General features: G+C 45.0%; 1 long non-coding RNA gene across 1 annotated transcript in view; it reads left to right on the forward strand.

Annotated features, from left to right (window-relative positions):
- The window catches only part of LOC308177516, a 74862-nt gene that overhangs the window by 11893 nt on the left and 50238 nt on the right, over nucleotides 1-12731 (forward strand). Inside the window, exons 3-4 of the long non-coding RNA XR_013939182.1 lie at nucleotides 457-618; nucleotides 946-1001. This is a non-coding gene — a long non-coding RNA (uncharacterized lncRNA). The remainder of the gene's footprint in view (nucleotides 1-456; nucleotides 619-945; nucleotides 1002-12731) is intronic.

Here is a 12731-nt window from a genome sequence, read left to right on the forward strand (position 1 = left end):
CTGATTTCTGTGTTAACCTGAAGCTGCAGTCAGGCCGGGCAGAGCTGTGCTGCCGAGGGTCTGCTGGCCCCGTGCTGCGCCTGGCCGTGGGGACGTGCCCCTGGCAGGGGCGAGCACGGCAGTGGGCGGTGAGAGCCGGCCCGGGGACGTGGGGCTGCGCTGCGCCGGTGTCCTCGGAGCTGTGCGGAGAAAAGCCCGCTCGCTGGATGCCATCTGCACTGCACAAATCGATAGGCCTCTGAGAATATGTCAGCAGCTTTCAAGAATGTGTGTTTGAGGCAAAATGCCAGTTGTTTAGATGGAGAAAATCAGGGGGGTATCTCTTCATTTCAATTAGGCAGCCTGCATATTAACATTTTCCCAGTAGAAATCGGGCTCGTTTCCTCCTTGGAAGCCAATCTTGGTTCCTTCTGTTATTGTTTACTGTTCTAGATGTGCATTTCTTTCTGCCTGCAGAACCTGCTGCAGATACGGGTCTCCTCATCTCTCTCCTCCTGGGCACAGACGGGAGGACGGCCTGGGGACTGCATTCATCTGGTAGCACATTTCGAGTAGGAGCTGGTCCACCCTCTGTTGCTAAACAAGGACCAGCGCGGTGATGGCACAAAGCTCCTCACGGTATTTAAACAAGCAATGAAAGGTTACTTTAGCGTTTAGGAAAGGCCTTAAAGATATTACTTTTCTGAGGCTTTTTAAATTGCTTCTACAATGCGCGTATGTTTTTCCTGTATATAAAGCTGATTATGCTTTGTGGCTACCAGCTGATTATCCTATTGTGGACTGAACTCCTGTTTTAATACGTCAGAACACAGAAACTGCGCTCTTGAGCTCCTGGTGGCCACTCAAATCAGCTACTCCATTTCAGAAAGGGCTGTTCACTTTGGTTGAGTGAGCTGAGATATTTCTGAACTGACTTCTGTGATCTTTCTGCCACTTTGTTTGCAGCAGCCGAAGCTGAGCAATCAGTTGATCACATCTGAAAGCAGAACTGCACACACCAAGTAAGCTTGTGTTTTTTTCTGCTCGGTATTCTGCAAGTGTCGTGGTCCTGGGACAATTCTGTGGGTTTTGTTCTGGAGTGAAAGAATGCAAAGGACTTAACAGAACTCTCTCTAAAAATGATTTTTCAAGTAGCTCCACTTACAAAGCGTTGTGAGAAGCTGGTGGGTCACAAGCTCCTATTAGTGTTTTTCCTGCTGTGGTCTAGCCCGGCAGGCAGCTCAGCACCACGCAGCCGTTCGCTCGCTCTGCCCCTCAGCAGGATGGGCAGAACTGGGGGAGGAGAAAAGTAAAACTCATGGGTTGAGCGAGAGACAATTTAAGCAACAGCAGCTTCCCAGCCAACTCTGCTCGGTTTTATTTCTGAGCATGACACCACGTGGCATGGAACATCCCTCTGTGCAGGTTGGGCCACCTGTCCCGGTCCTGTCCCCTCCCTGGCAGGGCGGTGTGAGGGGCTGGAAAGTCCTTGGCTTGGTGTAAGCACTGCTCTGCAGCAGCTGAAACGCTGCTGCGTTATCAGCATTATTTTCCTCCTAAATCCAAACCACAGCGCCATACCAGCCACTATAGCGGAAATTAACTCTACCCTGTTCAAAACTAGGACAGAAGCATTTCTCTTCCTTGTGAATTTAGACACTGATATCATTAAGCTAGCTCCTGGAGGATGGTTTTCCCGTCCGGTTGTTTAGCTCAAAGTAAATGACACGTCTGAGTACATGTGAGGTAATGTTTCCCCATGGATGGTCTTACGTGCTGGACAGAGAACCCGAGTATCTAGTAATGTGCTTGAAGGATTTCAGGCCTATTTTATGTTCTGAAATGCAATATCCAATTTAGGTGATTTTCAAATGGATGTGGCAGCATGGAAATTTCAAGAGCATCTTTTAGAGCTTTACTGATTTTAATAGTATTGGGCTTGACAGCTTTAATGTGCACCAATGATGATGAATATAAAAATTTGTGATGCTTCTCGTAGTAGTGTTGTTGCTGAATTTTCTGTGAGTAGCAGCATCCTATCGCAGCATGATTGGCACCAGTGAAGTTTCTTTGATGTAGATGCAATAAAACACCTTTAATTACTGACACAATTAGTTCTGCTGATGTCCATGGTACATTGTACAATTCACTGAATGCTTCATGAATATTTACGCCATCATCCACAAACCAGAGGTTTAAACCAACTTCTATTGGAGTCTGTTATTTCATCTACCATAAATGTCTGCTGCTCTTCAGAATATTCTGCTTATGACATGAAGAGCTGCAGTTTCCATTCTTTCATTCTGGGTGAATTCGTCTGGGTTTGTGAACGTTTCGACATTTTTTCAGCCATTTTGAAATATCAGGATACGCTCTGCCTTCGAACAGAGCAGTTGAATAAAATTATGATCGATCTCTCAGTTTAAGAACGTGTTTTCTGCTTTTCACTGTGATGGCCCTTTTGAGTACAACCCCTTTTCTGGCAGTGTAATGTGGGCTACAGTGGTCTTCAGTAAGCAGATGCAAAAAGCTGTCTGGAAACTGTGGAGCTAAATAACACGGCATTAATGAGATTCAGCTGGGACACTGAGGATGCAGCTCGAAGCCCCCAGGTGGTAGGACGAAGACTGCTTGCTGTCTAGCTTTGTCTGCAAAGCAGGTCAGGCAGTGCTGTCGGGGATGTCTCGCCGTACAGTGTCACTGAAAGAACCGATCTAGAGGTGACGGTGCAAAGGCTGTAAGAATGACAACTGCCCCGGGTTTTAGGGAGTATTGGTACTTCCAGGCAGGACAGCTCTGCTGTGACTGTACAGCAATGAGCAACGTAGTGACCTCCAGAGAAGAAAGTGACTGTGTGCCCCGTACAGGGCAGCAGGACACAGCCCGTCCCTGTGGCTGCTGCATCTCCTGGGGACAGGCAGCGCCCATTCGGTGCCGACTACAGTAAGCACGCGTTTGAAATGAATACCAGGCTGCGTATAGACGAGCTGAGGATGGCTGAGGTTTCTTTCCTTGCACAGTAATGGACGTGTAAGCTGAAAGCCACTGGAGATGAAGACTTTGAAAGAAATTAAACTGTGTGCCCAGAAGGCTGAAAGCTCCCGAATTCATTAATGAATAGTGCTAGAGACCTCAAATCGGTCATTTGGAAGTGAAGACAAAATCGGTCCCAAGGTAGTACATCTGCTCACCCAGGGACTGCCATGATGGCATCAGCTTGTCGAAAAACTCTTGAACCCAGCCACCTTCTGTACCCGTGCTGCTTGTGATGTAGTTTCCATTCCAATGGTGGGAAGATTTGTAAAAATATGCTTTACATGCTTTGTGTGCTGCTGAGGGTTTGTGGAGCAATGCAGTGCCTTCACGTACTCCTGCATGTCCTGCAATGAGGAAGCAAACGACCCTGGCAGCAACAAGCTCTGCACTTTGCTCTTGTGTGCGGTGATCTCACTGTAGCCCTCTGGAAGGAGGAAAGTTTGATGTGGCTCATAAAATGGAAGCCCTTTCTTGGGATTGTCTATATTTCAACAGTGATGGGTGCACTAAGGTGGAAAACATATTAGTGTGATGTATGCACCTCTCTCCCAGGTTTAAAAAACAAAGAAGCAAGCCCATTCAGCTGTAGGAGCATTCCCCCTAATGGTCTGTGGAGCTTCCCTAGGGTAGAGTTCTTGGTATAATTAGTTCCTTATTGCTGGCCATTCTCTCTGTCTCTGTGCAGCCTCCCCTGTAAGGTCTGAAATGGCAAATTAACCAAGTTAAACAAGAACCTCTGTGCACTTTGTGATATATAATCACACTTTGGAGACCTAGCAAAAGCCCTGTGAATACCAAATGTTAGTTACTAGAGGGAAGGTAAAGCCCAGACAAACTTGAGACTCTGTAACAAAAAAGCATGCCACTCTGGCTGTAATGTTGTTTTCGGCATCTTACTATTAATTTTCTGAGTATCTGTGCATTTCTCTCCCAGATGAATGGTTCATGAAGTGGGTCACAGCCCCGTTCTCAAGGCCTTTGGATGTGTGTGGCCTGCTTGTCCTCATAGAGTAGATTTTAAACAAAATGACATCCAAACTGCACCCAAGTGCTTCCAAACGAGAAGTCGTTTCCTTTATTAACAAATTGCTTTGCTCGGTAACCATTTTTGCAGCCACCTCAGAAATTTTTCCTTGTTTGCAGCTCGGGGCAGGGGCTGCTGCTGGCTGCTGCCTTCCCTCGCGCTGCGCCTCCCGCGCCGGCCGGGGCGATGCCGCTCGATGGCAGCACGGCTTGCTTACCCGCAGCCCCGACAGTGGGCTGTGTGCTCACGTGTGCGCACACAAGCGCCGAAACGCTTCAATCCAAAGTGCTGAAGGGATGCCAAGTGCTGTGCTGATTTCTGGTGGTGATGGTAAAAGCGCTTCAGTAGGTACCAGATCCTGGCTAGTGCAGCGCGTTGCCCTGTGCCTTCCCAGTGACCCTGGTGCCTCTTTGCAGCAATAAGCTCCTTTTGGTGTGCACACAGTGACTGGTGCCTGAATTGCTCAGAAATAAAACCAGCTGGCTGCAACAAAAGTTGTTATTCCCAAGGCTTCATAATTATTTATGAGTCAGACCGTTGAGGCGAGTGCTGTAAAAGCACAGTGGTAGTAAACAGCATCTTAGTCTCTGAGAACTGCTGACTTACAAAATGCAACACCTCCATCTCCCTGAAACGGAATCACTAATATGTTTATTTTCACATTGTTGTATTTACGTGGTTATAGATGATTAATTATGTCATAGTTCAGCCCATGCAAAATCCAATTTGAAATGTACTCAGGGTGATCTTGCGATTTAATTATGCAGTCTGCCCAAGTTTGGGTTTTGGTGTTTTAACATTAACATGCGTTCGTCTGAATGAGGTGTGGGTAGCCCAATAATGGAGTAAATAGTTTTTTAATTCCATCACTGTTAGTGTTATTGGTATTTGTAATTGCCAATACGTACAGTCAACAGCAGGCCTTACCTGGGGAGTGCTGCTGCTTCAAATTCTTGTTTGGTGGAAGACCTTTCTTTTCTTTTTGTGATGCGTGTCTTACTTCTACTTCTGCAATATTTGTTTAACTTCGGCTGTCACTAGTTATATAACACTTCACTTCTGTCTGCAGTTTTCAAGGTCAGGCTTGAGATTTACTTGAACAAGCAGTAAGTGCCTGCATGGGGAATAGGAGAGCTGCAGACAGAATGTGTTCCCAGTATAATGGCAATGCCTCAAAAATCTGGCTGCTAAAACGGGCTAATGTAGTTGTCTGCCTTACGTGTTTTGGAAGGATTACTTTAGAGGTGTTTTTTATTTTTTGCTTATGAAAGATAGGTTAAAATCTTAATTTGCTGAGTTGTCTCCTTTGGTTAGTGTGTCTCTTTATGTAAGCACATCATGTTTTTATCTGCTTGTTGTCTTCAGTTTTCTTTACATTCAGAGAAGTTAATGAAACCTGTGCTGTGGGTTTTTTTCCTTTGTGAACACTTAAATTTGGAGTCAGCTGATTTTTTTTAAATTATCCACACCCATTCATCTGCCATGAGTTCTGCCTGAAATTCTGTGGAACTGTGGGACAGGCTCTCTAATTCCTGCAAGGTCTGGAAGTTGTTGTGGCACTGAAGGCTTTGGGTACCAGAGCTGATCTGACACCAGTCCCCGTATTCGTCGTTCCTCCCTCAGCGCTCCTGTCCCCCTTTGCTTCCTGCACAGGGTCTTCCCCAAAATGAAGTCAAAGCTGGAGAAGGCCAAGTTACTCAGACACCTCTAGGTGGTTTCCAGTCATCATGGGATAGCACGCCAGACATGAGACATTAGAAGCACAAAATGGACAGTTTTGGTACTGGCTCAGAAATCAGGACAGGATAAAAAGTCGGTTTGGGCAAGGTGAGCTGGTAGACTGCGTTTGAGACTGATGGCAAATGGAAGCGTGGAGGCACACCAGGACATTTCAAAATGTGCTGGCAAGCAAGCAGAGGCCCTGTCAGAGCTTTCTCCTGGTTTCATCCTGCACCAGAGGGGTCTCAGCGGTGAGCACTGGGAGAGGTCTCGTCCTGCAGAGCGCTGAGGTTGCTGCACACGGAGGCACTCCCGGCACTAGGAAGAGGTTTTAAATTAGTCATAATGGGCAGCGGCTATTTAAAAGGTGTCTGGGAGTTTGTATATCTGACAAAATCGCTTTATTTTTCCAGCTGTACAGCTCCTTGGCCAGCTTGCTGGAAGGTGATTGACTGCCTAGCTTGAGGGGAGAAGACGATTAGGTTCTCTCCCACCCATCAGCCCTAAAGGACGAGTGTGATAGATGGAGCTTAAATTATTTTCAATAGTGAAGTCTTGATTTCTCTGTGTGGGGAGCATGCAAAACATCTTTCCTTACTAAGTGTGGTCCCTGCCACCAGAGCTGCTCTCTGCCTTTGGGAACAGCAGGGTCCCAGTTCTGAGGTGGCTCCGTGAGAGTCAGTCCGAGGCAGGATCAGGTCTCCATCTTCACATTCGTGTAAGGAGAACAAATACTGCATAGGTTAAATCTCTGAAGCTCAAATATCTTGGAAACCTGACAAAACGTATTGCTGCCGCCTCTCCTTTCTGACAGATAATTTTGTTCTGTTATAGCTGACTGGATAGCTGTAAATACTTTGTACAGTGTGGATTAATACTTCCAGCGTGCTGCCAGTCTTGGAGGGAGAGAAGGAAGAGCATGAACATCATCAGCTGTTGCTGACTGGCTTTTCATCTTCTGGATGAAGAGCTGTAAACCACTTTTAATCTAAGTAACATAGCAAGCGAAAGCTCTACCGTTTTGTGTTTAATTTACTGTTTCTGTAGCTTGTTACTTTGGCCTTAGTAGAGGCTCTCCCATCGTGCCCAGGGAGGGTGGATCCATTATCTCTGTCTTACAGGTAGAAAACTGAGGCGTGGAGATGCAGTGACTTGCACAGGCCTATGAAAGATTTTAGTAGAGCTAAAACTTCAAGATGGATTTCTCAGATCCCAGGCTGACACCATAGCATAGTCTGTTTGGGCTTTGTGTTATAAAAACACCAGTTCTTTTTTCACTACTGACTTACTAATTGAAATTAGTTGGAGGAACACAAATCCATGACGCATGTGTAAATTTAATTTCACTCGCATACTTTCTGCTGTAGCAGCTCAGGCTCTCTGACTAACCCTCAGGAGCAAGGTGAGGTTAGAGCTGAAGGGATATTAACATGGCATCAACAAACAGGGCATTTTCAACTAGAGATAAAGCTATTTATTGAGGCTTCAAATCTTGTATATAAGAAGAGAAGAATTTCTTAGGAAAACCAAATCCTTTAGCTGCAGTGTTGGCTGTTAGTTATTCAGGGTGTATGGCTGGGGAGCAGGCAGGGAACAGAGCTTCAAGGGCAGTCAGACGGTGGGTGGAGGTGGGTGACGGCACCTGGCAGGGGCTTGTAGCCTTGGTGTGTAAGGAACAAGCCAACCCCAGGTGACTCAGAGCTCCGGAAATAGGGTATCGCTTCGATTTGGAAGGGTGAACAGTCACTGCGGAGGGTGAGGCGCTGCAGCACGCGTGGTGTGAGCGCTCAGGGGCGCGGGGACCTCCTGGTGCTGCTGCTCTCCCCCCATGGCGCAGGCTGTGTGCGCCTGTGCCTGTGATCGGCGCCAGCTGGAGCTGGGGGAGGCTTCTGCTGTGTTTATGGTCTCAGCAAAGATCCGAAAGGCAAGATCCCTCTCCTGTTAGGCTTGAACAGATGTATGAGCTGAGATACTGAAGCCGTCATCCTGTGCAGTGTCGGTGAGCTGAAATGGGGGCCTGAAAGCAGGCACCAAGTGTCCCTGGGTGAGGTGGGGTTCATGTGTAGTAAGCTCACCCAGAGGCTACCCTGGGTGCTGGACCTGTCCTAGTCCTTTGACAGCAGCCTGGACCGCTGTCTTTTGACTTGTTACTGTCTTTCAGGACTTGTGTTTTTTGAAACCTTTTTCCAAATATGGGTTACTGAACCTCCCCACTTTGCCCTTGCACCTCTTCTCCCAGCAGGCGTGAGCTGTGTAATCTGAAATAATCTGAAATCATGTCAGACTGTTTCTGTTGAGGGATTGCTGAGGCAGCTTGTCAAGCATGACAATATCTGTAGGGCCTGAATTCCCCAAACATTCATAGTTTCCCTGCAACACTTTTGTTTTTGGAGGACATTAAGGTGAAAAGAAGTCCCGCGAGGTCAGTGCTGTTGAGGTGAAATGGCTGGCGGACAGCCGCCTCTGCGGGGATGGCTGTTGGTTCATGTCAACGTGGACTGGAAGAATCTCCTGCATGAACACAAAAGGTTAAAATTGCATAATAAGTAATAGCAAAATGATGGGCTCTAATATGTTCTGCCAAGATACTGTACTGTTTTCAGTACTGTGCAGCTGACAGTTTTCTGTTTTCAATAACTTAAAGTGTAGCCACAGAATTTCAATCACCTTCCATCTTACGAAGAGCCTAACTCCTCCAGAATAACTCAGAGGAATTGACTCAACCATATTTTTCATGTTTCCCAAATGAGCAGTGCTATGGCATGGAAATGAGGGTGGAACAGGAAATAGCTGCACTATCTCCATCCTTCTGAGGAGATGAAGGTCAAAGACACTTTCATTCTTCTCAACACTTTTTTCCTCCCAAATGGGTTGTAAATAAGATCACAGCCCAGTGCAGTTAATTGTGAAGAAAATCAGTTCCTCTTGCCTCTTAAAAATACTGAGTGTGAGGAGTTCTGATTACATTAGGCACTGTATTTGGTAGTGTTCTCTTCCTACCATATCTTGGACCTTGAATTGATTTACATAAGTGATAGCAAAACTAAAAGTTTCTTGCATGCTTGACCCTAATTTACCTCCACTTTTTTATTTCCTCTATTGTGTATTCTGCAACATGAACAAACCCTCAACATTTCTTAGGTAGTCAGCCTGGAAGAAACCCTTTGTTCCCATGGTCTATGGACCTGTCACTGACTTTCTGCCTTCAATTCCCAATGCTGTATGACAAAGTTGGAGATAACCTCAATGATCTGTCATCTTCCTGTTCCCTCCTAGATATTGCTACCTTTTATTCTTTTCTGTGTAGTTCAGGTGAGCAATGCTTACATTACACAAAATGCTTAAATTTGAGTATGGGCAACTAAAAATCAAATGCAGGCATCGCTGCATGTGTCAAACAGAAGACAACTCCGTTTTCTAATGAGGGCAAGTGCAATAAAATCTTGGCCTTGTGTTTCGATAAATCACAGGTACGTTTTTTCTGAAACCTTCATCTTCTGCTGTTTTCTTATCTGAAACATTACTTTTGCTTGTGGTATCACTTTGCTTTCCACAGCTGCTAACTAGAGAGATTTCCACATCTTCACATATAACACGTTCCATTCTACTTTTGTCTGAAATGGCACGAATTAATTTTCCAGGAAATAAAATTAAAGCTCACCTTCACCTGTCAGGTAACAAACATCCAGTTTAGATCTAAACCATGGCCAGTTTCTATATCTGTAGTCAATGTATTTTGTCTAGATTCTCACAGATAATTGAATGTGTTAAATAATAGACACCTATATAAATACTCTATATTGATATTTTTAATGTACAATATTCTCCTGATTACCATTGAGGACATCCCAGTGAATGTACCCATTGTTAGCAATGAGAGGGTTAAGGTTGCTGAGCTCACTAAAACCTCTTTTAAGCCTGTGCTTGAAAAGTAAAGGAGGATTTCTAAGTAATATGCTATTTTGGCTGAGGGCTAAAATGAGCTCTTCTTAAGGAAAAACCCATCAGCTGCATTAGAAAGTATACATACTGGTCATTATTGAAGGATTTTAGGCTTCCCTAAGGAGATGTTTAACTAATGAGAAGGTTAACTGTGCATATATACTTGTCAGTCAAGCGAACAGTACTCTACAAAATCCTCCCACAAAGGAGAACAAATAAAGAAAAAAAAAAGGAGGGAGCATGCAATTTCCCACATCCATAAGGCACAATTTCTCCTCTCACTGGATCATTCTGTTTTGTGTCAAAAATCCTACGAAAGAAACTGTTGCTATTAGTGTGACCTTAACTGCTTAATGCAGCATGGTGCCATCTGCATTATTTCTATGCCTTCTCTGCTATGTCATAATCATTCTCAGTTTAATTTAAGCAAATTCCTGTTTACATGTTATCCATAACTGGAAGATAGCAGTAGGCAAATGGTCGTTGTGTTTGTTAGCCTTTAAACATGCACAGTAGCATTTAATGATTTTTCTAAACCAAAGTTGTTGCATCTCCTTTAAGGACTGCAGCATTCAGAAATTTAAGTAAAATCGGTTGCAATTAATTTAGTGACAGAAGGCTCTTGAACTTGCTTACACTAAAACTTGAAAGCAGTCCAAATAAGGATTTTCAAAGCAGAACTTGTTTAAGAGGAAACATTGCAAGTAACTTTACACTGTGACATTAAATCTACATTAATCTCTATGTATGGAAGTTTAATCAGCTTCCAGAATTCTTAATATGGGCCAAAAATGTGTGTGTAGAGCATACTACTGACTACACAGTTTTTCATATAGTTATTAACGTGAACTGTTGGTGCTGTTTGGGAAGGCTCATTTTAGTAAATGGCCTAAAGCACCAGTGGGTGGTTTGTGCTGCAAAACTTTCCTCCACAGTTTGTATTTTCCCTTCCTCTCTCTGTCCCTGAGAGAAAACGAAAATGTGGAACCACATTGTCCTGATAACATTTTGGCTTCTAAAATTATCTATGAAGAATTTAGTTAAACAGCAGCAAGTTCAAATTGCAGAATTACTACCCATATTCATACCTTCCCTACCCTCGATTTTGGGCAGTTTTCAATATTGGTTTGACAGATGGAGAATACTAATCTAAGACTTGAATTCTTCAGATTTGAAATCTCCCAACATCCAGTGATCCTGTCAGAAGAGGGAATAAGGGAGTCAGAAATAGCCCAGTAGGCATCTCTCTTCAAAGCCCAATGCTGCTTAATCTTCTGAACAGGCAGTTTGCTGCGGCCAGGGTAAGTGGCACCAGTGAACAACAAGAGCTGCTCGCGTTTGTCTCCTCCGATGCTTCCCAGGGAGCTGTGCCCTCCTGGGTGCGGATGTGTGTCTGCTTGCGGCAGGGGAAGCCCGTGGGTGCTGGTGCTGCGGGGAAGGAACCACAACTCCGTGTTGGTCAACAACGCGGTTCTCCTCATTGCTCTGGAAGCCAGTCCTGCTTCCCCACCAGCTACGGCTGGGGCTGCCACTTGCCTTGATGGCCACAGTGGAGAGCTGTGCCAAAACATGGGGCTGCGCCCAGGAGAGGTGGAATAGCTGACCCTCTGTCTACCTGTGAAAAATCCCTCTGAACGCGTGGTCTGTGCAGATCGCTCTGTGAGAGCAGGAAAAATTTTGAAGAGAACGGAAAAATATCATAGTCCCAACATGTGGTACAAAATACCTTTTAATAAATAATGCCAAGGTTTAGAGGTGCTGAAAGTACGACATATTTTGCAAGGAGACTCAACAACCTTTCTTTTCTTGATGTCAAACCATTTGGTTTCAGAAGGGTGTCATCTGCCCCGTTCATCACACTGGAATAACAAAGTGTGTGTGGCTCTGTCAGTACGTGGCCTAGTCGGCACAGCACTTGAAAGGTATTCACTGTCCCAGCCTGTTATCTTGATGGGACTTCATCCATGGATAGTTCTGGGAGCAATAGCAGTCCTGGGAAGCAATTCTTGTGTGGCAGAAAGCACAAAATGGAAATACAGAAGACCTACAGCGGGACCCTCCCTCAAAGTAAAATTAGAAATTCCCAAGGTGGCCGCTTCTGCTAGGCGCGTGATTGAGGAGGCAAAAGCCAGCCTGTAACGGCTAACGGGGCGCGTGCAATGAAACGCCAGGAGCCTGTGAGGCGTGCTCATGCAAAGCTGTATCGGTAGGACGTGGTTACACAGCATTTCAGTTTAATGAAGTCATCAGGTCAATGGACATGCTTTTGGTTTCCTATCAGTGCATTTGTATTTGTATAAAAGTTGTACTGCTTCCTTTTGATTTAACAGCCTTAAGAAGATGCCCAAGAGCGCTCTTGTTGGTGCTTATTGCTGGCATGGTTCCCTACATGTTTGCAAAGCGAAGGGGCGAACCCTGCTGCGAAACATTCCTCATCCCTGCTGCTTTGATGTATTGTCGGTGTAAAATCATCAATTACACAACGCATTTTCAATCCCTGTAACATCATGTTGCCAAACTACTTAATAATGGCATTAGCAAACTGGAATTGAATTTCTTGTAGATGGTTTGAGCCAAGTTTGTGACAGCTGATTTACATCTGATTCACTCTTATTCACCACTTCCTAGACCCTTGATAAATCAAACTCTTTAAAAACATCTAAATGTGTGTAATTTGCATCTATGTTATGAAAGTGGGAAGAATTCAGTTCCTCATAGGATGGCAGCACTTCCCAAGGGATTAAGTTTTGTGTATTTTGCAGAAATTCACACTCACATTCTTAGCTCCAATCCTTTCCTTTTTTCCAAATCTGACAGTGTGAGAAGCCCTGTTGCCACCTGACCTGTGCCAGGGAATTATTAGACTGGTGCCTTTTCAAAAATATGTCTTCTTGTAGCTTTTTCCTTAATGGCCCTGGTGGGTATTCCTTGAATTCTCTCCCCAGAAACCAGGCTCAGATCCCTTTCCTCTTGACTTCGGTGCCCCTGCCTAACCTTCGCAGTGGCACTGTTGGCATTAGCTTCCTCAGAC

Source organism: Anser brachyrhynchus, assembly GCF_964034855.1.
Source record: "Anser brachyrhynchus genome assembly, chromosome: 14".
Lineage (NCBI taxonomy): Eukaryota > Metazoa > Chordata > Aves > Anseriformes > Anatidae > Anser > Anser brachyrhynchus.